The sequence below is a fragment of the Dermacentor andersoni genome, chromosome 4, assembly GCF_023375885.2.
Source record: "Dermacentor andersoni chromosome 4, qqDerAnde1_hic_scaffold, whole genome shotgun sequence".
Classification (NCBI taxonomy): Eukaryota; Metazoa; Arthropoda; class Arachnida; order Ixodida; family Ixodidae; genus Dermacentor; species Dermacentor andersoni.
This window is the reverse complement of record NC_092817.1, coordinates 121614783-121621660: the sequence shown is the minus strand read 5'-3', so window position 1 is coordinate 121621660 and position 6878 is coordinate 121614783.

The window sequence follows — 6878 nt, the reverse complement described above, 5'->3', positions numbered from 1 at the left end:
CCGCCTAGTCGCCGTGAACACGAGGATCCCCTTTTTCGAGGTTGGCGCCCCTTTTTCATCATTTTTGGGGGACTTTTCTGCCAGCGTCGAGCGGCGGCCGAGCTAAGCCTGGGTGCCCGCACCAGCAACTGAGCGCAGGCCTTCGCGACAGCTGCGGAGACGCACGGCACGCTCGCGCATTTCGCCGTCTTGCAGCCACGTGTGACATGTACATACCAGTTTCGGTAGACGGAGAGGATGTCTCTCCTGAGGAACTTCAATCTCCCGGTTGGACCACGGCTGTGAATCGACGGAAAGTCAAAACAGTGCTCGACCGCACGGGCGAGGCGCCGAGCGCGAAGCCCGGCGTCGCGACGTTGTCGCAGCCTCGTCGGTCGCTCACGAAGGTGGAAAAGCAAGTAATAGCTGCGTCAAGACTGTCACAACTTCCGAAAGATCATCTGCGGGTGATTGTCCGTTCAAGAAATGACGACATGAGGTGTGTTAGCCAAATCAAGTTCGCCTTCCCCCTGGCCAGGTCGGCGGGTCTGGGCGAGGAAGACATCGTCGCGGACGTAGTTTGTCCTAACGTCATGCAGAACGTTGCGGTGGTGAGCACCCCGGCGGAGAAGAACGCCAGAGCGTATGCCAAGATATCCAGTATTGACATGGGCAGTGTGGAGTACGAAGTCAACGCATATATGGCTGCCCCGAACGACACGTGCAAGGGGGTCATACGAGGGGTAGACTTCGACATCGATCCAGTGAGACTTCAGGCGCTTATTGTTCATGACGGGAACCCAACAACTCTTCAAGCAATGCGAATCAAGATCTTGAAAACGGTGGTGATTCTTTTCGACGGCCTCAATCTTCCGAATCAGGTTATTTGTGACGCGAGGATGTTCCACTGCACACTCTTCAGAAAACAGACAGATGTTTGCTACGTTTGCGGTAAAGTAGGACATCACGCTGATGTATGCCCTACGCCAGATGACGTCATATGCAGGGCTTGCGGCAAGCAGTCCCCATCGGAGGAGCACGATTGCAAGCCGATGTGCAAGCTGTGCAGCGGTGCACACGTCACAGCAGACAGGAACTACAAGCAGCGCTTCCAGATCCCATATGTAGTGCGTCACAGAAGAAAGGAGAGGCAAAAGCAAGACGTACTCTAATCCGGGTTTTCAACGAGGCCACGACGTGGAAGAAGACTTCCCGCACTACACATGGTCAAGCCAGGGGTTACCAGCGTGAACCAGCGTGGGCGCTCCCGATCCAGGGGCGGCCGAACCCGATCCAGGGGGAGATCAGCCTCCATAGCAAGATCCCGCTCCAGGATTCCTGTGGTTCGCATCGCAACGCAAGGGGTTGACCAAGGAACGTGGTCCACCAAGGTCAAGCAAATGGCACAGCCATAGGTAAAGGGGGGTGCTGATTTTGAGCATGTTAGCTTTTAGCTAATTAGTCGAATCCAAACGGAAAACGCTACCCTTAGAGGCATCGTGGAACAGCTGAGGGCTGAGATAGCAGAAATGAAGGGAGCTGAGGTAGCGAAGGTTACCCTCCATCGCGGCCGAAGAGGCTCGTCGAGAATTTAGGGCAGTCGCCAACAGCTGAGGTTCCAATGGATACCCATTCTGAGGTTAGGCCGGCAAAGAGAAAGGCAACTACTGGGCAGATCCAGAATGAGGACCTCGATTTTCGGGTACAAATCACGGATTCCTTGGCAAAGATTAAGGAGACCTTTAGGCAAATGGCGGAGGCGATGGCCTCTCTTAACGCAAGGACTTCCAAGCTTGAGGCAGAGGTAGGCAAACTGAGAGCGAAGAAGGGAGTCAAGCCGCTGGTTAAGAGTACGGCTGCTTCCTTGTGGGAGCGCCGTGGTAGTACAAAGGCTGAATTGGCCGATATCTCCAATGATGGCTGCGAGTAACGGTGTATTGAACTTTACGATCTCGCAATAAAACTGTTGGGGCTCCTCTCAAAAAAGGCGGCCCTTCAGCAGTTCCTCAGATCGAGAGATTCGAGACCGCAGACATCCTAGTACAAGAGGTATTAGTGGATAGGGTTTCCCTGTCGGGCTACAAATCGTCCGTAAAGAAAGGGCCGGAGGTTAGGGGGTCTCCACCCTGGTCTCTAATAAACACGCTTTTATCGAACACTAACTAAACATGGGAAGTTCCAAAATTGGGTACCTTTTGGCGAGGTTATCCCGAGCGGCGAGCTCAGGAATAGCGTATTCATACTGAACGTGTACAGTTTCCCTAGAGGGGGCCAGCATCGCTTCACTTCAGTGTTAGCTAAAGCGGTTTCTATGGCAGGCAGGGCCAGGGCTCCCATTGTTGTGGCCGGGGATCTTATTGCCCAGCACGAGGCGTGGGGTTAGCCCACACCACGCGCAAAATCGAGAACCGCAGGCGGCGGCGGATCTTAGCCTCACGTTAATCACCGATTACGACTTCCCCACCAGGATTGGCAATTCCGTGTCACATGATTCGGCTCCGGACCTCCTTTTCGTGGAGTCGGCAGGGGAATTTTCTTGGGCTAACTTGGGGTGGAATTGGGAAGCGATCATTATAATATACTGTTAGCACCGTGCTCCAGGTAGGCATAAAGCCTCCAAGGACATTCAGATACGTAGACTGGGATCACTTCCGTAAAATCAGGGAGGGAAGAGGGGGTGATTCTCCGGAGAACTTCCATGAATGGTTTGATAGAGTCAAAAGGGACGTAGAAGAAGCGACCAAGTTTATACACACGGAGCTAGAGGTAGATAAAATGGATAGCAGGTTAATTAGCACACTTAGTAGAGGTCAAGGAATCTCTGCTTGCTAGGTGGAAAACACGAAAGCTCAATCGGAGGCTTAGAAAGAGGCTAGCCGAGCTAAACAAGCAAATTGTGGCGCATTGCCAAGTTCTTTAGAGACAGCAATGACATGAGGTTTGTAACATGGTGGATGGGCAGATGCAAATAGGTGGGAAATTGAACGTACTGAAGCACGTGCTCCGCGAGAACAAAATCAAAACCAATCAGAATCGGGTGGTGGATAAAATTCTCCATGCAGAAAGGCAGCAGCATTGGGATGACGAAATCGCCACGCGCTTGGCATGGAGGTGTCTTCCCCCGGCAGGCGAGGCTGGGACCCCGGGGCCGGATGGCGTAAGTGACAAAATGCTGCACAATTTAGATGAGAAGTCGATTAAGGTGATAAGGACAGAGATCAACCACATTTAGGAATCGGGTGTATTTCTATATAAGTAGAAGATCATGTCCGTGGTTCTCATTATCAAGTCCGGGCGCAGCCCCGGGGCTGAGAATCTCAGGCTCATCTCCCTCACGTCTGGTTTAGGCATGGTGGCGCAGCATGTGATAAATGAGCGGATCTCTGAGCACATTGAGGACGAGGGTCTCCTTCCCAACAACATGATAGGCGTCAGGCCTCACCTCTCCACGAGGACGTCGCGCTACTCATCAAGCACGATATATTATATAAAGACACGAGGTACTCGAGGGCCATTCTCGGTGTCGATCTAGAAAAAAACCTTCGACGGCATGTCGCATATGCATATTCTAGACTCGATCTCCCGCCTAGACTTGGGAGAGATATTTTACAGATTCGTGCAGTCCTTTCTTGCAGGTAGGAGGGCCACAATCCAATTGGGTGAGCTGAGATCGGAGGCTTACAATCTCGGGCAAAGGGGTACGCCAAGGAGTCGGTTATCTCGCCGCTCTCGTTTAACATAGCGATGCACGGCTTGGCCGGCGAGCTTGAGCAGATGGAGGGCATTGGCTCCGCCATCTATGCGGACGACATCGCCCTCTGGTGCTCTGGCGGGTCGGACGGCCACGTTGAAGACGCAATGCAAGAAGCAGTGCATTGCATAGAAAAACACGTCAGTCGGATGGGTCTCCGGCTCTCACCTTCTAAATCAGAGTTATTTATGTATCGTCCCACTAGAAGAGGACCCAAGCCTCGAGGGTGGAGGCCTCCCGAGGAGATTGATATTGAAGTGTGAACGTGGTCCGGGTACGAGGTCCTCAGGGTTCGTTCTCTCCAGGTGCTAGGCATGATCGTTGAAGCTAACGGTCAGCACGGGCGGACAATAAATAAGCTTACAGGACAAGCTGAAGGAGTAATGAAACTTATAATGTAAGGGTTTCCAACAGACAAGAAGGGCTCAAGGACGATAATCTCTTCATGCTTTTTCACGCGTTTCTTATGAGCCATGTGAATTATGTTCTTCCTATGTACAGATGGCAGAAACACGAAATGAACAAGTTGAATACGCTCATCAGGAAGAGTATTAAGAGAGTCCTAGGACTCCCAATGCGCACAAACACAGACAACCTAGCAAGCCTAGGCGTCCACAACACGTTAGATGAAGTTATCCAAGCACAGCAGTCCGCATAGATTACCCGACTCTCGTCTACGGCGGCGGGGAGAGGAGACAGGTCGGATTGATCCCGACCTGTCTAAGGTCGGGATCAATCCGCAAACTTTAAGGGATAGGAACCTCCAGCTTTCAGACAGTATGAGGCAGGCTATTAAAGACTCCCCTATTCCGAGGAACGTACATCCGACTTTTAACGCTGGCAGGAGGACGGCTCGCACCTCTGCGCTTCTGAGGAACGCGCATTCGTACGAGGCAGAGTGATGTTTTGTAGATGCTGCCCAGTACAAAGGCGACTCCAGTCGTTTTGTTGCTAACGTCTTGGACATGAAGGGCCGAGTATTATCGACCGCGTCAATCAGGACGTCGTCGGCTTGCAAGGCGGAACAGCTGGCCATTGCACTGGAGCTCCTTGGTTCGGACAGCGAAGAGATTTATACAGACTCGGGATCAGCCCTTCGAGCTTTCTCGACTGGGGCTGTTAGTGAGGAGGTTGCAAAGGGACTTGAGGGTAAGGTACTTACTCATCATGTCATTACATGGTTTCCGGCGCAGGAGGGCGCCTTAGCAGGAAGGCTAGCCAACGTCAGTGAGTTGGCCCATGCCCGCGCGCGAGGTCTTGCCGGCCGCGCCGGGCACTGAGAGGCTGGTGTGCCGAGTGGGACAGGCGGTGGGCTTGGTCCGACCTTTTCAGAGGCAGGTCCCCCCCCCCCTTTAGGGACATTCTCTCCACCTTTGACGAGATATCTAGTACTATCAGATGAGTCGCAGCCCTTTCCCCTTGCCATATCGAAGTCTCACGATGCCTCAGGCCATGAATGTCAGGCTAATCCAAACACACTCGTATCCCACACTCTCCGTCTTCAGTAGGTGCACGGAGGTCTCCCCTCTATGTCTCGACTGTGGTGGGGTTAGCGACTTTAAGCACGTGCTCTGGGAGTGCCCCTCTTTACAGCATACACATACCAGGGATTGATGGCGGAAACATTTTATTCATTGGTCAAGAGCCACGACTGGATTGGTCAACTCCGCGCTGTCCAGAAGGCCCACGATGCGGCAGTGAGGCTTGGCCTTTCCGTCCCAACGTGGAAGCGACCCGCAGTCCCGCCCCTATAAAGACGGGGTAAGGATTCTTCCAGACCTGAATAAAGTTTGCTACCTACCTACCTATTTGTTTCATTCATACCTAGCCTACAAGCAGCAATTATCCCATTTTACAGCAGCTATTGGATGCAATTCCCAGGTACGTTCTCAGTCTCCTTCAGTGGGAAGCAGTTGCTAACGTAGTGAATGATCATGAATCATGTGTATCTTTAGAAATCACCTTCATGTTATGCAGTGCATATAGCTATACTCTCTTCTAGCACAATTTCTTGAGATGTAGCTCTAAAAAAGGAAGTCAGCTACATTGCCTATGATGAGACTGAATTCTCTAATTTATTCAGAGGAAAAATTAATCTGCTGAAAGCTTTTGGAATGATGCTAATCAGTCCAGGCTATTTAAGAGATGCTTTGGAAAGCATGTTAGGTGGCTTTCATTCAAGCTGCGCGCCTCAACCAAATAATGCATTGAGAATTATTTTCGGCCAGTAAGCGCACAAAAAAATTATTTTCATTTCTGATGTTCTTTTTCCATAATTACTTTCTTAGTTCAGCGCATATATACGAAGCAAGAGATGCTGGCTTTTTTTATTGGGATAGCAATTATATGGACATTCCAGGCGCAGTCCGCCGCTGCCGTCGTCGTGATAGTCCGTATAAAGTCGAAGCGCAATAACATCGTGACCGTGCTAAGTATGCTGTAGGTGCAAGTGAAAGCGTGGGAGGTGCATGAGCCGGGGATGGTGGCTTGATCTCGTGCGCGCAAGGAAGGCAGGCGGGAAGGAAGCACGCTGTCTTCCACTGCGCGCGAGGAACCGGGGGAGGGGAGGGGGTTCTACTCCGGTGGCGGCTGCGTAAGGCGTGACTTTGCGCGGCTGCACAAGCCTTATCTTGAAAGCGATCTGCCATGAGTACAGAGACTAGGTGCGCCGAGGACTCATAGCTTCGTGTGCGCTGTGTTCTCGCCGCTTAGCTCGCGCTGAAGCGAGAGCCACCACGAAGGTTAATTCGCTTGCTGCTGCTGCCCTCTTCCTCACGCCAGCGAGTGTCCGCACTCATCGAGTGAGATTTGTTTGTTTGCCTGCGCGCGCGTGACACAATGCTTGTTAATTTAGTTAGCAAGCAAATGATTACGAATTAATACAGCCGATAAGACTTCTATCCTTGCTTCGTATAGCTGTCTACTAATCTGCTATCGCAATCAATGCTTCGCCTCTCGGTCGAAACTGCGGCTCTTTATTCGAATTAGCAAATTTCACAATCATATACAGTTAACTTCCGTCAATTCCATCTTGACGGGACGGGCAGAACTGGTCGAATTATCTGGCGTGTAGAAATAAACAAAAGGCAGAAAAGTACGCCGAGACACGTCATTGATTCACCAGGCAGTATTAGCCTTTAATGTTAGC